Here is a 17,411-nt window from a genome sequence, read left to right on the forward strand (position 1 = left end):
TTCCTGGAAAGCATTTGCAATGATTTAATTTATCTGCTGCTGTTGCTTTATAATTGCGCGCATGCATGGAATGTCTAATATTCGATTCATTTTGCTGGCCCGGTAGCTGTCAGTAAATCTGATTTGCATCCATTCTGCTGATATATGAAGCTCACATGGTGTAAATAACACAGACAGGTGTTCCCGCACACTGATATACATATTTCATAATTATCAGTTTCTATGTAATTGTTACTTTTGTATCACAGATGATTTATCTCTCTCATTGCTGTCGCTGGGATGGCGGTTCTCATGCATGATGTGCGTTGTGGTCGGGGACAGTGAGAAATAATTGGCATGATATGAGCTGAGTTGTAAATTGTAGATGTTTGAAGTGGATGTACCATCGGGAAGTGAACAATGCCAGGGATTGCCGGGTGTTACTATTCAGGGCCGGGCTGAATGTTGGGATAGATGTGCCTGCTAAATGTGTTTCTTCATCAATAAATATGCAGGAATGGATCTATCACATTACAATATACAGATATAGCGCTACTTTTCATTTCTCACGGTGCAGGTTGTGGCACTTATAGTAAAGGTCCTGGGCCTCATTGGTGCAGCAGGAGAGCCTGGGACAGATGGGGGGGAGGGGCATTTGTTGCTTTTGGAAGCAGGCGGAGTAATATTAAGTGACTCAGCAGAACATTATGCCTTGTACAATACATACTCCTGATCCATGCACACCGTACATTATATACTCCTGTGCCCTACACTCAGTCTGTTACACACACCTGACCCTTGCACACTGTACATTACATACTCCTGACCCCTGAACTCTGTATGTTATATACTCCTGACACTTGCACACTGTATGTCAACCCTTGCACGTTACATACTCCTGTAATCTGTATATAACATACACATGACACTTGCACTCTGTATGATACATATCCCTGACCCCTGCATTCTGCATGTTTCATACTCATGACACTTGCACTCTGTACAATACATACTTCTGACCCCTGCACATTACATACTCCTGACACTTGCACTTTGCATGATAAATACTCCTGACCCCTGCACTCTGTAAATTACATACACCTGACCTCTGTACATTACATACTCCTGACCCTTGCATGCTGTACATTACATACTCTTGATCCCTGCACAGTATACATTACATACACCTGACACCTGCACACTAAACATTACATACTCCTGACCCTTGCAGGCTGTACATTACATACTCCTGACCCCTGAACTCTGTACATTACATACTCCTGATCCCTGCACACTATACATTACATACACCTGACACCTGCACACTATACATTACTAACTCCTGACACTTGCACTCTGCATGATACATACTCCTGACTTCTGGACTCTGGGTGTTACAGTCTCCTGCACTCTGTACAATACAAACTCCTAACACCTGCACTCTGAATACTACCCCTTGTGCTCTGTATGTCACATACTCCTGACACCTGCACTTTGTGCATCACATACTCCTAACACTTGCACTCTGTATGTTAACCCTTGCACTCAGTACGTTACATACTCCTGCACTCTGTATATTACATATTCTTGACACTTGCACTCTGTACGATACATATCCCTGACCCCTGCATTCTGCATGTTTCATACTCATGACACCTGCAGTCTGTACAATACATACTACAGATCCCTGCACTCTGTACATTACATACTTCTGACCCCTGCGCATTATATATTCCTGACACTTGCAATTTGCATGATAAATACTCCTGACCCCTGCACTCTGTTAATGAACATACACCTGCACTCTATACATTACATACACCTGACACCTGCACTATGTACATTACATACTCCTGATCCCTGCACCTTATACATTCCATACTCCTAACCCCTGCACTCTATACATTACATACTCCTGACACTTGCACTCTGCATGATACATACTCCTGACTCCTGGACTCTGGGTGTTACAGTCTCCTGCACTCTATATGATACAAACTCCTAACCCTTGCACTCTGAACATTACCTTTTGTGCTCTGTGCCATACTCCTGGCACCAGCACTCTGTACATCACATACTCCTGACACTAGTACTCTGTACATCATATACTCCTGACACTTGCACTCTGTACATCACATACTCCTGACACCAGCACTCTGTACATCACATACTTCTGACACTTGCACTCTGTACATCACATACTTCTGACACTTGCACTCTGTATATAGGATCAAGATTTAAGCCCCTCCCACCATTACAATAGCGGCACAGTTAGCCACACCCTCAATTCACCATGATGTGCTTGGCATGCTGCCTCATTATTGTCCTCTGGGTGTTTGAAGGGGCCCTGTCAGGTAGGCTCTCCCCTTGACCCCGGGTAACGCCCACATGTCATGTATATTTGCAGCATGGCTGGAAGAAGAGGTGGGGACCAGTGGCGGAATTATCAGGGTCGCAACAGTCGCAAGTGCGACTGGGCCCTGTAATTCTCAGCCACTTCAGGGGGCCCACCGGCAGCCCGCCCGCCGCCCTCCGCCCGAGTGGCCCACCTGACTGTCCGGCCGGGGGTGTGCGTGTGCGGTGTTATTAATGTCGGGTTCATGCCGTCCTTCACCAGCGTGAGAGAAGTGCTCGGTTGGCTCCGCCCCCGCCTATCCAGAGCGACTGTAAGGGAGGCGGGGCGGACACAAAAAAACCTTCAGCCAATGCAGTGAAGGCACTCTCTGAAGCATGGCTTTCCCGGAGGAGCGGAGGCACGCTTCGTGGAGGAACTTTACGTCACTCTGCAGGATTCTGAGGAGGGGGAATCGATCATCATCATCGATTGATTGGCGGTAAGTCACCACCCCCCCTCCAGATTGTGCCAGCCTGCCACCCCCCTCCAGTGCCACCACCTGCCCTCCAGTGCCACCAGCCCACCATCGCCCCTCCAGTGCCACCACCACCCCTCCAGACTGTGCCACCCCCTGCCCTCCAGTGCCACCAGCCCACCACCCCCCCTCCAGTGCCACCACCCCCCCTCCAGACTGTTCTACCACACCCCCCAGACTGTTCCACCCCACCCCCCCCCCGACTGTCCCACCCCATCCCCCCCTCCAGACTGTCCCACCCCATCCCCCCCTCCAGACTGTCCCACCCCATCCCCCCCTCCAGACTGTTCCACCCCATCCCCTCCTCCAGACTGTCCCACCCCATCCCCCCCTCCAGACTGTTCCACCCCATCCCCCCTTCCAGACTGTTCCACCCCATCCCCTCCTCCAGACTGTTCCACCCCATCCCCTCCTCCAGACTGTTCCACCCCATCCCCTCCTCCAGACTGTTCCACCCCATCCCCTCCTCCAGACTGTTCCACCCCATCCCCCTCTCCAGACTGTTCCACCCCATCCCCCTCCAGACTGTTCACCACCACCGCCCCTCCAGACTGTGCCACCACCTCCCTCCAGTGCCACCACCCCCCCTCCAGTGCCACCAGCCCACCACCCCCTCTCCAGTGCCACCACCCCCCTCCAGTGCCACCAGCCCACAACCCCCTCCAGTGCCACCACCACCCCTCCAGACTGTGCCACCACCTCCCTCCAGTGCCACCACCCCCCCCTCCAGTGCCACCAGCCCACCACCCCCTCTCCAGTGCCACCACCCCCCTCCAGTGCCACCAGCCCACAACCCCCTCCAGTGCCACCACCACCCCTCCAGACTGTGCCACCACCTCCCTCCAGTGCCACCACCCCCCCTCCAGTGCCACCAGCCCACCACCCCCTCTCCAGTGCCACCACCCCCCTCCAGTGCCACCAGCCCACAACCTCCTCCAGTGCCACCACCACCCCTCCAGACTGTGCCACCCGCCCTCCAGTGCCATCACCACCCCTCCAGACTGTTTCACCACCCCCCTCCAGACTGCCACCACCGCCCCTCCAGACTGTGCCACCACCTCCCTGCAGTGCCACCCCTCCCTCCAATGCCACCACCACCCCTCCAGTGCCACCATAGTGCCACCAGCCCACCACCCCCCCTCCTGTGCCACCACCACCCCTCCAGACTGTGCCACCCCCCTCCAGTGCCACCACCCCCCTCCAGTGCCGCTACCCCCACCTCCCTCCAGTGCCACCACCCCCTCTCCAGACTGTGCCACCACCACCCCTCGAGTGCCACTAGCCCACCACCCCCTTCCAGTGCCACCACCACCCCCTTCCAGTGCCACCACCCCTCCAGACTGTGCCACCACCCCTCCAGTTCCACCACCCGCCCTCCAGTGCCACCAGTCCTCCACCCCCCCTCCAGACTGTGCCACCACCACCCCCCTCCAGACTGTTCCACCACCACCCCTCCAGACTGTTCCACCACCCCCCCTCCAGACTGCCACCACCGCCCTCCAGTGCCACCCCTCCCTCCAATGCCACCATCCCCCCTACAGTGCCACCACCCCCCCTCCAGTACCACCAGCCCACCACCCCCCCTCCAGACTGCCAACACCACCCCTCCAGACTGTGCCACCACCACCCCCCCCTCTAGTGCCTCCACCACCCCTCCAGACTGCCACCACCACCCCTCCAGACTGCCACCACCACCCCTCTAGTGCCACCACCACCCCTCTAGTGCCACCACCACCCCTCCAGACTGTGCCACCACCCCTCCAGACCCCTCCAGACTGTGCCACCACCACCACCCTTCCAGACTGTGCCACCACCACCACCCTTCCAGACTGTGCCACCATCACCACCCTTCCAGACTGTGCCACCACCACCACCCCTCCAGACTGTGCCACCACCACCACCCCTCCAGACTGCCGCCACCCCTCCCTCCAATGCCACCATCCCCCCCTCCAGACTGTGCCACCACCACCACTCCTCCAGACTGTGCCACCACCACCACTCCTCCAGACTGTGCCACCACCACCCCCCCCAGACTGTTCCACCACCCCCCCCTCCAGACTGTTCCACCACCGTCCCTCCAGTGCCATCCCTCCCTCCAATGCCACCATCCCCCCTCCAGTGCCACCACCCCCCCTCCAGTACCACCAGGCCACCACCCCTCCAGACTGTGCCACCACCACCCACTCCAGTACCACCGCCACCCCCTCTCCAGTACCACCACCATGCCACCCACCTCCAGTACCACCGCCACCCACCTCCAGGACAACCATGCCTCTCCAGTATCATCGCCACCCTCCTCCAGTACCACCACCCACCCTCCGGTACCATCGCCACCCCTCTCCAGGACCACCACCCCCCTTCAGTACCACCACCGCCACCCACCTCCAGTACCACCACCACCCACCTCCAGTACCACCGCCACCCCCTCTCCAGTACCACCACCATGCCACCCACCTCCAGTACCACCGCCACCCCTCTCCAGGACCATCATGCCTCTCCAGTACCACCGCCACCCACCTCCTGGTACCACCGCCACCCCTCTCCAGGACCGCTACCACCTTCAGTACCACCACGCCACCCACCTCCAGTACCACCGCCACCCCTCTCCAGGACCACCATCCCCCTCCAGTACCACTGCCACCCCTCTCCAGGACCACTATCCCCCTCCAGTACCACCACTGCCACCCCCCTCCAGTGCCACCATCAGCCCCCCTCCAGTACCACCACCACCACCCACCTCCAGTACCACTGCCACCACCTCCAGTACCACTGCCACCCCTCTCCAGGACCACCACCGCCACCCACCTCCAGGACCACCATCCCCCTCCAGTACCACTGCCACCCCCCTCCAGTACAATATATTTTATCGGGATTTTATGTGATGGATCAATACAAAGTGCCACATAATTGTGAAGTGGAAGGAAAATGATAAATGGTTTTCCAAATAAATATGGGAAAAGTGTGGCGCGCATTTGTATTCAGCCCCCTTCAGCCCCCTTTCATACTGAAGGCGCTTTTCAGGCGTTTTAGCGTTAAAAATAGCACCTGAAAAGCGTCTCAAGCCCCTCCCAGTGTGAAAGCCCAAGTGCTTTTTTTTTTTTGTACAAGCAGCATCTTTGGGGCGGTGCGGAAGCGATGTATTCACCGCTCCTAAAGCGCCCTGCCATTGAAATCTTTGAGCAGCGCTGCCAAAGCACCTGCAAAGCATCTCGGCAGTGGCGCTTTGTGGGCTCTTTTAACTCCTTGTTACCCCCTTCTTTGGTGGGTAAAAAGCGCCCGATCCTGCCCACACGGCGCAGGGAAAACGGCACTAAAACTAGCGGCGCTTTACCGCCAACGCGCCCCCCCCCCCCCCCCCCGCGCCCCAGTGTAAAAGGGCTCTTATTCTGATACTCCTAACTAAAATCTAGTGGAACCAACTGCCTTCAGAAGTCACCTAATTAGTAAATAGAGTCCACCTGTGTGTAATTTAATCTCAGTATAAATACAGCTGTTCTGTGAAGCCCTCAGAGGTTTGCTAGAGAACTTTAGTGCACAAACAGTATCATGAAGGCCAAGGAACACACCAGACAGGTCAGGGATAAAGTTGTGGAGAAGTATAAAGCAGGGTTGGGTTATAAAAAAATCTCCCAAGCTTTGACCATCTCACAGAGCTCTGTTCAGTCCATCATCGGAAAATGGGAAGAGTATGGCACAACTGCAAACCTACCAAGACATGGCCGTCCACCTAAACTGACCGGCCGGGCAAGGAGAGCATTCATCTGAGAAGCAGCCAAGAGGTCCATGGTAACTCTGGAGGAGCTGCAGAGATCCACAGCTCAGGGGGGAGAATCTGTCCACAGGACAACTATTAGTCGTCTCTCCACAGATCTGCCCTTTATGGAAGAGTGACAAGAAGAAAACCATAAGAAGTCCTGTTTGCAGTTTGCGAGAAGCCATGTGGGGGACACAGCAAACATGTGGAAGAAGGTGATCTGGTCAGATGAGACCAAAATTGAACTTTTTGACCTAAAACCAAAACTCTATGTGTGGCGGAAAACTAACACTGCACATCACTCTGAACACACCATCCCCACTGTGAAACATGGTGGTGGCAGCATCATGTTGTGGGGATGCTTTTCTTCAGCAGGGACAGTGAAGCTGGTCAGAGTTGATTGGAAGATCGATGGAGCCAAATACAGGACAATCTTATGCCGCGTACACACGATCGGAATTCTCGTCGGAAAAAACTCTGATGGTTTTCCCAATGGAATTTCCGATGGAATTCGGCTCAAGCTGTCTTGCCTACACACGGTCACACCAAATTCCGATCGTTTATAACGCGGTGACATACAACACGTACGACGGGACTAGAAAAAGGAAGTTCAATAGCCAGTAGACAACAGCTTCCGTCTCGTAGTTGAAACTGAGCATGCGTGATTTTTGGCGTGTCGGAATTGCATACACACGATCGGAATTACCGATAGAAAGTTTTTCCGTCGGGAAAATTGAGAACATGCTATCAATTTTTGGCTGGCAGAAATTCGGACAGCTAAATTCTGATGGAGCGTACACACACGGTCGCATTTTCCGATGAAAAGCTCTCATCTGTCTTTTTCTGGCCGGAATTCCGATCGTGTGTACGCGGCATTAGAAGGATACCTTTTAATGCCGCGTACACACGACCGGAATTTTGGTCGGAAAAAGCTCTGATAGTTTTCCTGACGGGATTTTTTTCAAGCTGTCTTGCATGCACACGGTTGCACCAAATTCCGACCGTCAAGAACGCGGTGACGTACAACGCGTACGACGGGACTAGAAAAAGGAAGTTCAATAGCCAGTAGCCAATAGCTTCCTTCTCGTAGTTGAATCTGAGCATGCGTGAGTTTTTGCGCATCAGAATTGCATACACACAAACGCATTTTCAGATGGGAACTTTTTCCGACCGAAAAATTGAGAATCTGCTCTCAATCTTTTGCTGGACAAAATTAGGGCCAGCAAAAGTCCGATGGAGCCTACGCTCTCATCACTCTTTTGATGGCCGAATTTCCGACCGAGTGTACGCGGTCTGCAAAAGACTTGAGGCCGGGGCGGAGGTTCACCTTCCAGCAGGACAACGACCCAAAACATACAGCCAGAGCTACAATTTAAAGGTTTAGATCAAAGCATATTCATGTGTTAGAATGAACCAGTCACAGTCCAGACCTAAATCACATTGAGAATCTGTGGCAAGACTTGAAAATTGCTGTTCACAGACGCTCTCCATCCAATCTGAGATATTTTGCAAAGAAGAATGGGGCAGAAATGTCCCTCTCTAGATGTGTAAAGCTGGTAGAGACATCACCAAAAAGATTTGCAGCTGTAATTGCAGAGAAAGGCGGTTCTACAAAGTATTGACTCCGGGGGGCGCCATACAAATGTACCCCCCACACTTTACACATATTTATTTATAAAAAAATTGGAAAAAAAAATTATAATTTTCCTTCCACTCCACAATTATGTGTCACTTTGTAATAAATCATGTAATGTCATTTCATTTATGTGTTGATCTTGTTCTTATCTCACATGGCGGGCCTCACTCAAAGTCCCAACTACTTCTCCTTCTCTATGTGACGCTTTGTGTTGGTCTATCACATAAAATCCCAATAAAATACATTTACGTTTTTTTTTTTTTTGTAACGTGACAAAATGTGGAAAATTTCAAGGGGTATGAATACTTTTTCAAGGCACCGTATCATCAGGAACCAGTGCTCATAAATTCCTGGCTGCCACCTGCTGGCTGCAAGTTGTATACATTCAATATGCCTATGCAAATGTCATATTTGTATTTATTTTATTTCTTTTTTTTTTTTAGCCCTAAATATATGATAAATTAAAACAGATAAAAAAAAAAAAAAATAAATAAAAAAAAAGATTTTTAATTCATTTTTTTAAATAAATAAAAAGATTTTTTTTTTATCTTAAAATAGATCTAATTTTCACACACGTCTTTAGGGCCTATTATTATTATTATTATTATTATAATACAGGATTTATATAGCGCCGACAGTTTGCGCAGCGCTTTACAACATGAGGGCAGACATTACGGCTACATTACAATTTGGTATAAGAGGAATCAGAGGGCCTTGCTCATTAGAGCTTACAATCTAAAAAGCCCTGGTATAAATTGAAAATAAATAAGCAAATAGGATAAAGTTTAACGAGATTAAAGTTGAATATATATGTATTTTGTATTGTATAAGATATTTAAAAAAATTTTTTTTATAAAATATAAATAAAAAAAAAAAAAAAATCTAAAAAGCCTATAGATTACCCCTGAAGGACGTTGGCCAGTAAAACGTTTAATCAAACCGAACTCCTGATTTACCTTTTTTTTTAAATTTTTTTTTTTTCAACGGCGCCAACGTAAGTCAAAATGACGTTCGTTATTGTTGCTGTTCCGTTCGAAGGAGCCGATCGGCGCATCTCTGGGGCAAAGGTCAAGAGGAGGCGGTAATTTTCATGACCGCACTTATAAAAATATATCCTCTCGTCTCCCTGTCCAATCTACGGGGGCCGCCCCGGCGATGGGTAAAGAGCGGTGGAGGGGGGGAGGGGCTCTCCAAATATTTCCTGAAAGCGGCGGTGAAGAATTATACGTCCAATAAAATGAAATTCATCTGCAGCCCGGAGATTGATGTCGGGGAGGCACAGAGGGTTTCGGCCTCTGCCGCTGCCCGCCAATGTCAAAGTGACTTGACGCTTTCCCGGTGACGGTTTGATGTACCTTTTGATTTATTTTCCGCACGCGGCTTCACGCTGAGGTCAGTATGGATTTTCCAGCCGTTCACAAGTGTTGGGCTCAGCATCTCGCCTGACCCCGGTTGTACAGGCAGCGGACTCTGCTCTTCCATTAATTTCTTGAAAGCCGCCAGCCGGCTCTGTATTCTCGGCACATCCTGGAAAAGCGAAGTCTGCGGCCGTCCTGTGCATGGAAATCAGCCCGGGGTGGCAAAAAAAAAAAAAAATTCATTTAAAGGGTTCAGTCCATCCTGGGAAGTGAGATTCACCAACCTCGAGTCAACTCGTTGGAAAGCCTTTACAAATTTCCAGACCTGATATTTGAATGGGAGCACCGGATGTATGGAACGGGTTTTATTTTGTGCCTTAGTTACATAGTTACATTGTAGGTGAGGCTGAAAAAAGACACAAGTCCATCAAGTCCAACCTATGTGTGTGATTATATGTCAGTATTACATTGCAGCCGTTCAGGTGCTTATCTAATAGTTTCTTGAAGCTTTCGATGCTCCCCGCTGAGACCACCGCCTGTGGAAGGGAATTCCACATCCTTGCTGCTCTTACAGTAAAGAACCCTCTACGTAGTTTAAGCTTAAAACTCTTTTCTTAAAATTTTAATGAGTGGCCACGAGTTTTGTTAAACTCCCTTCTGCAAAAAAGTTTTCTCCCTATTGTGGGGTCTCCAGTACGGTATTTATATAATGAAATCATATCCCCTCTCAAGCGTCTCTTCTCCAGAGAGAATAAGTTCAGCGCTCGCAACCTTTCCTCATAACTAATATTCTCCAGACCCTTTATTAGCTTTGTTGCCCTTCTTTGTAGTCGCTCCATTTACAGTACATCCTTCCTGAGGACTGGAGCCCAGAACTGGACAGCATACTCCAGGTGCGGCCGGACCAGAGTCTTGTAGAGCGGGAGAATTATCATTTTATCTCTGGAGTTGATCCCCTTTTTAATGCCAATATTCTGTTTGCTTTGTTAGCAGCAACAAAAAATAGCAACAAATTTGCAAAAAAAAACAACTGATGGGCACTGATAGGCGGCACAGATACGCAGCACTGATGCCACTGATAGGTGGCACTGGATAGGCAGCACTGATGAGGAGCTACTGACAGGCTTCACTGCGAGGCACCGATTGGCACTTTGATGGGGAACTACTGACAGGCATTACTGGTGGGGTACTGATTGGCACTTTTTTCTGCACTGTTGTGAGCACTTTCATAGGCACTGACAGGCTTTATAGAGGGGGACAGGCTGGCAGGTGATGGGCATTGATTGGCAGTTGATGGGCACTTTTTGATAGGGGCTGCACTGATAACCAGTGTGCTGATTATCAGCACAGCCCCCCCCCCCCCCCCCCCTGACAGGGAGAGGCACCGATTTGCTCTCCCTGTCAGCGTGAACCAAGGAAAGCTGTTTTCTCTGCTTGCCCCCCCCCCCCAAGCCTGGGCCGGCTCTGTGATGTCGGCCTACAGTGAGCTTCAGCCCGCTGTCTGCTGAAAAGGGATCACAGGAGTGCAGAACGAACTGCACTCCTGTGGTCCACAGTGGAAATATCCACATGTGATCCACAGGGAAAGTACAACCTAATGAGCTTTAGCTGTACTTCCCCTTTAAGTTGCTAATGTGGTTGGGTGGGGTTGTACAAATGCCACAGCCGTGGCAAAATTGATACCCCATGTGGTATGGTGCCAGCAATTTTCACGCACTCATTATTGCTGTTTGAAGGAGCTGATCAGCGGATTTCCAGGGCAAAAGTCAAGAGGAGGCGGTCATTTTGATGACCGCTCTTATAAAAATATAGCCACCCCGTGTGGTATTGTGCCTGCAGTAGGGCTGCCAAATATGCGATCCATTGAAGTGCATGGGGCTGTGGAAAGAGTTACACCTTATGGGGCATTTGGTAGAGAGCAGTACTACCGAATGTGCCTCACTGAAGTGAATTGTCCACAACAGTCCAACCAACGTGATGGATTCTCGCCATGAGTTTGATTTCCCAGCCTGGCAGCTCAATGCATACAAAGGAGTGGGGGGAATCCTCGGGATGTCATTGACTAAATATGATCACGAACATGGTCATATTTGCTCAAAGATAGACCTTGCATCCCAGAAACCAAAGATGCTTGTGGCCCGTACAGCTGGAAATTGTCATTTAGTGTTGGCAATAAAGCCATGCTGTTAGAAATCAGTGGGCCTCATACAGACTACCTGGCAGACCCCCCTCCTGGTCGAAAGTGACTGAGGATATAGTTTTATCAGTTGCTTTCTTTGCAGCCTCCGCAGCACAGATTATTGTATAGGAAGCGCTCTGAAGCATCCCCCTCATTCACAAACTGTTTACTATGCTTCAGTGATGAATGGACACAGGAGTGATTGGGTACCAATTGCTCACTGTGTTCATTGCAGAAAGGAAGGGGCCAGTAAATTACATATTTACTGGCCCCTTCAGCCACTCTCCCTCCTGGAACATCTTCCTTTGTGCCTGCAGTAGCTGCCAGTGGCGGAAGAGGCAAGGAGGGAAGCCGGAGGTGCTGTGGGGGAAATAGGCAAAAAGTGGGGTCCCGGACAGCAGATGGAAGGGGCACATGTGCTAGGACCAATCCCCCTGCAGTGCAGCTGGAGGAAGAAAGAGGAAGATAAGCTGGCAGCGCTTCAGGGGGAGGCAGAAGAGGAATGGTGACTGCAATATAACAGTACAGCCGACCCTCCTGCTCAGCCGGTACCCGGGCCCCCCTTTTCAACTGATGGTGCCCGGGCCCAGTACAGGAGGGCTGGCTGTACTGCCTCATCTGCAGCCTTGCTTATGCCCATAGTTTTTGACTGTAACCTGTGTCTGCTGTCTCTAATAATGAATATTCACTCAATTTTATGTGCGGTCCTTTGGTGATATTGAGGGCTGCACTTGAGGCTTTGCATATCAAGAGAGTTGACCACCAACACGATGCATCGTAGTGAACTCAAACCCATACCTCCCAACTTTCTGAGATGGCAATGAGGGACACCGATCAGCAAAAGTATGCAGGCATAGCACACCCCCCTTTGCCACACCCCCCTAAAGGAGAAGTGTTTTGTTACCACTACTACTCCCAGGGTCGTCTTTAAGGCAGGGAAAAAGGGGCAGCTGCCCTGGGCCCCTTCATTGTTTTGGTGTCCAAAGCAGCTGCCTCATACTTGCCAACTATCCCAGTTCAAATTCCCTTGTCCCTTGAAGTTTTAGTCCTATGCTGTGTCCCGATATGAAGTTCTGTTATGAATGCTGCCCAGCTCTGCCCTATGGTCATGTACAGATGACTCACCTGCATACCCTGTGTTTACATGTAAATAGCGGCAGCATTAATATGGTAATAGTAGTGGACCGTCTACATTGATATGTAAATAGAGGCGGCATTCATATGCATATCATGCCTCCCTGAGTACAGTCTAGTAACCAATCAGTGAGCATTACTAAAGTGCAGTAACCTCTAACAACCAATCAGTGAGCAGTACTAAAGTGCAGTAACCTCTAGCAACCAATCAGTGAGCAGTACTAAAGTGCAGTAACCTCTAGCAACCAATCAGTGAGCAGTGCTAAAGTGCAGTAACCTCTAGCAACCAAACAGTGAGCAGTACTGATGTACATTAATCTCTAGCAACCAATTAACAAGCAGAAGTCACGTGCTGTAACCTCTAGCAACTAAATCAGTGATCTATCATGTGTGCTGTGGCCTCTAACAGCCAATCAGTGAGTGGTAATGATATGTTGTAACCTCTAGCAACCAATCGTAATCACTGCCTGATCTGATTTAGTAAACTGATTTTGAGTCTAGCTGCTATTGTATGTCTCAGAGCAGGTGGAGTACAAAATTGCATTGGGGGGGGGTCAAGAAATGTGTGCCCAGGGTCCAATCAATAGTAAAGACGACTATTTCTTTATATTGGCTTTTGGAATTTACAAATGCAGCAATTTAGAAATCAGATGAAAGGTTGGGAAACACTTTTTGATAGATAAAAAGGGAATTTTTATACATCTATATAGATCAGACCAAAATGAGGGGCAAATGAGGAGGAATGAGGGACAGAGGGACATTGCTCCAAATCAGGGACAGTCCCTGCAAATCCGGGACAGTTGGGAGGTACGCTCGAACCTCTTCCAAATTATGAAACTCCACCAAGAGCTCTATCTGTCTCAAAAAGGGAATACAAATCATTTGGGTATAGCGCTGCATGTCCAAGTAATTTTGGTTAAAGCGGGAGTCCGCCGGGAGTCCGCTGTTTTTTGTTTTTTTTAAAAAGCCAGCAGCTGCAGACTTTTAAAATAATGACACTTACCCGCCCAGCGCGCCCGCGATGTCGGCACCCGAAGCCGATCTCTCGATCGTCTCCCGGGTGCTGCCGCCGCCATCTTGGGTATGGGAATCAGGAAGTGGAGCCTTTCGGCCTTATTTCCCGGTTCCCTACTGCGCATGCGCGAGTCGCGCTGTGCAATAAGGATGGTCCCCGCTGTCTCTGGGATCCGTGTGTTTCCCAGCAGGCAGCGGGGGGACCTTCGGAAAGGGGCGTAGATTCTGCGGGAAGGGGCGTACCTTCTGCAGAATCTACGCCGGAAGTGGGTGCAGATACCTGTACTGTACAGGTACCTGCAGCCCCCTCCCCCCTGAAAGGTGCCAATTGTGGCGCCGGAGGGGGGGGGGAGGGTTCCAATGAGCGGAAGGTCCACTTTAGGGTGGAGCTCCGCTTTAAGAATTAAATAAAAAGCTTGCCCATGATGTACAATTTTCTGTAGCAGATAGAAGAGGGACCATTGTGCAGGATAGAAGGACAGGGGGATTTGGTTCCAGGAGAGGGACCGTCCCTCTAGAACAAGGACCGTTGCCAGCTTTGAAAGATGCACACAATTCTTTAGCAAAGTCCTTCATTAAGAAGAGTTGGCTCTCCATGGAGGCGGCGATAGGTTTTTGAGTGTGTAGAGAAGTGGAGAACTGAACAATTACGTGGGAAAAAGCGTCTTGTGAACAGTCCAAGACGTGAATTTAATTGTAAGTGTTCTCGGTTTTAATTCCTCTGTACAGGGCTTCTCTTGAAGTCTCGGCACAGAAAGTTATTTGTGCTCCTGGCTCTCCGCCAGCGGCTTCCTCAATGCCAATCTGCTTCTCTCCTGTCATGTCTTAAACGGGCCCTGGAAACCGCTTGCCTTTAATCTGGATTCTGCTGCATTTACATTTATTATTAATTCTACTTCTGTTGTCAGCGATGACGGGCGGAAGAGTTTCTTATGTGCAAACCATGAAAGATATTGCCTTCTTTATCTTAAAGGAAGCACAGATTGGGTGGTGGGGTGAAGACTGCTGCTGCTCGGCTCCTTCTCAATATGTCAGCTGTCTACCTCTTATGTGAAAGAATGAAGTTGACTTGAAGTCCAATGGAACTTTCTGTTTAAATTAGCGAAATACATTCTGAGGACATGAAACAAAATGGTGTGCAAAGTCTTACAGCTGGTTTTCTTCAGAAGGCAGCCACAGCCTGAGTAAAAAAAAAAAGCCTGTCCCCTGCCAGCATGCTTCAGAGAAGAACTCTTTCTGCCACCTACCTGACAGGAGGCTGAGATGACGATGATGGTCTCTCTTGTATCTCCTGCCCAAGCACCCCTGAAGGTGAGGTAGAGGGTGCAAAGGGACAGGAGGAACAACGTGTGATGGAGGATGTAGAAAAGCCTGTCCCCTGCCAGCATGCTGCAGAGAAGGACTCTTGCTGTCACGTACCTGATAGGAAACCGAGATACAGACAGTGTCCTCTCTTGTATCTCCTTCCCATGCACCCTTGAAGGTTAGAGAGGGGTGGAAAGGGACAGGAGGAACACATATGATGAAGGAAGTAGAGAAGCCTGTCCCCTGCCAGCATGCTGCAGAGAAGGACTCTTGCTGTCACGTACCTGATAGGAAACCAAGATAAAGAGGGCATCCTCTCTTGTATCTCCTTCTCATGCACCCCTAACGGCAAGGTAGAGAGTGCAAAGGGACAGGAGGAACACATATGATGGAGGATGTAGAAAAGCCTGTCCCCTGCCAGCATGCTGCAGAGAAGGACTCTTGCTGCCACATACCTGATAGGAGGCTGAGATGACGATGATGGTCTCTCTTGCATCTCCTGCCCATGCACCCTTAAAGGTGAGGTAAAGGGTGCAAAGGGACAGGAAGAACACGTGTGATGGCGGAAGTAGAGAAGCCTGTCCCCTGCCAGCATGCTGCAGAGAAGGACTCTTGCTGTCACGTACCTGATAGGAAACCGAAATAAAGAGGGCGTCCTCTCTTGTATCTCCTTCCCATGCACCCCTGAAGGTGAGGTAGAGGGTGCAAAGGGACAGGAGGAACGCGTGTGATGGAGGAAGTAGAGAAGCCTGTCCCCTGCCAGCATGCTGCAGAGGACTCTTGCTGTCACGTACCTGATAGGAAACCTTGATACAGACAGTGTCCTCTCTTGTATCTCCTTCCCATACACCCTTGAAGGTTAGAGAGGGGTGGAAAGGGACAGGAGGAACACGTGTGATGGAGGAGGTAGAAAAGCCTGTCCCCTGCCAGCATGTTGCAGAGAAGGACTCTTGCTGTCACGTACCTGATAGGAAACCGAAATAAAGAGGGCGTCCTCTCTTGTATCTCCTTCCCATGCACCCCTGAAGGTGAGGTAGAGGGTGCAAAGGGACAGGAGGAACACATGTGACGGAGAATGTAGAAAAGCCCTTCTCTGCCAGCATGCTGCAGAGAAGGACTCTTGCTGTCACGTACCTGATAGGAAACCATGATACAGACAGTGTCCTCTCTTTATCCTGCCCATGCACCCCTGAAGGTTAGAAAGGAGTGCAAAGGGACAGGATGAACACATGTGACGGAGAATGTAGGAAAGCCTGTTCCCTGCCAGCATGCTGCAGAGAAAGACTTGCTGCCATGTTCCTGATAGGAGGCTGAGATGGCAATGATGGTCTCTCTTGTATATCCTGCCATTGCACCCCTGAAGGTTAGAAGGGGGCACAAAGGGACAGGAGGAACACGTGTGATGGAGGATATAGAAAAGCCTGTGCCCTGCCAGCATGCAGCAGAGAAGGACACGCTGTCACGTGCCTGATAGGAAACCGAGATACAGACAGTGTCCTCTCTTGTATCTCCTTCCCATGCACCCCTGAAGGTGAGGTAGAGGGTGCAAAGGGACAGGAGGAACACATGTGACAGAGGATGTAGGAAAGCCTGTTCCCTGCCAACATGCTGCAGAGAAGGACTCTTGCTGTCATGTACCCGGTAGGAGACCAAAATGACATCTCTCTTGTATCTCCTTCCAAAGCACCCCTGAAGGTGAGGCTGAGACAGAGGGTGTAAAGGGACAGGAGGAATACGAGTTTATCTTAAAGGAAGCACAGATTGCTGCAGAGGTCTGTCACATCTCCTTCTGAGTCAGGTCTATAGCATTTCAATAAGCAAACCTCATGCTCCCTATTGACAGGAGATCTCTAGTTCTGCCTTAGCAAGAAGCATGTCAGACCTCTGTAGAGAGACTGCTGCTTCCACACTGCCACTTGAGGGAGAGGTGATTTAAGTTAACGAAATATATTCTGGTACATGAAACGAAAGGTGTGCAAAGTCTTACATTTGGTTTTCTTTAAAAAGCAGCCACAGCTTGAGTAGAAAAGCCTGTCCTCTACCAGCATGCTGCAGAGAAGGGCTCTTGCTGTCATGTACTTGATAGGAGGCTGAGATGACGTTGATGGTCTCTCTTGTATCTCCTGCCCAAGCACCCCTGAAGGTGCACGTCATGGATGGGGGGCAGCATCATGGATAGGGA

General features: G+C 50.1%; 1 protein-coding gene across 19 annotated transcripts in view; it reads left to right on the plus strand.

The window, feature by feature from the left end:
* Positions 1-17,411, plus strand: part of DAB1 (DAB adaptor protein 1) — a 1,102,825-nt gene that overhangs the window by 632,917 nt on the left and 452,497 nt on the right. The gene's annotated exons all lie outside the window — the stretch shown is intronic.

Source organism: Lithobates pipiens, unplaced genomic scaffold (genome assembly GCF_037356315.1).
Source record: "Lithobates pipiens isolate NorthernLeopardFrog02 unplaced genomic scaffold, aLitPip1_a1.2 Scaffold_23, whole genome shotgun sequence".
Taxonomy (NCBI): Eukaryota; Metazoa; Chordata; class Amphibia; order Anura; family Ranidae; genus Lithobates; species Lithobates pipiens.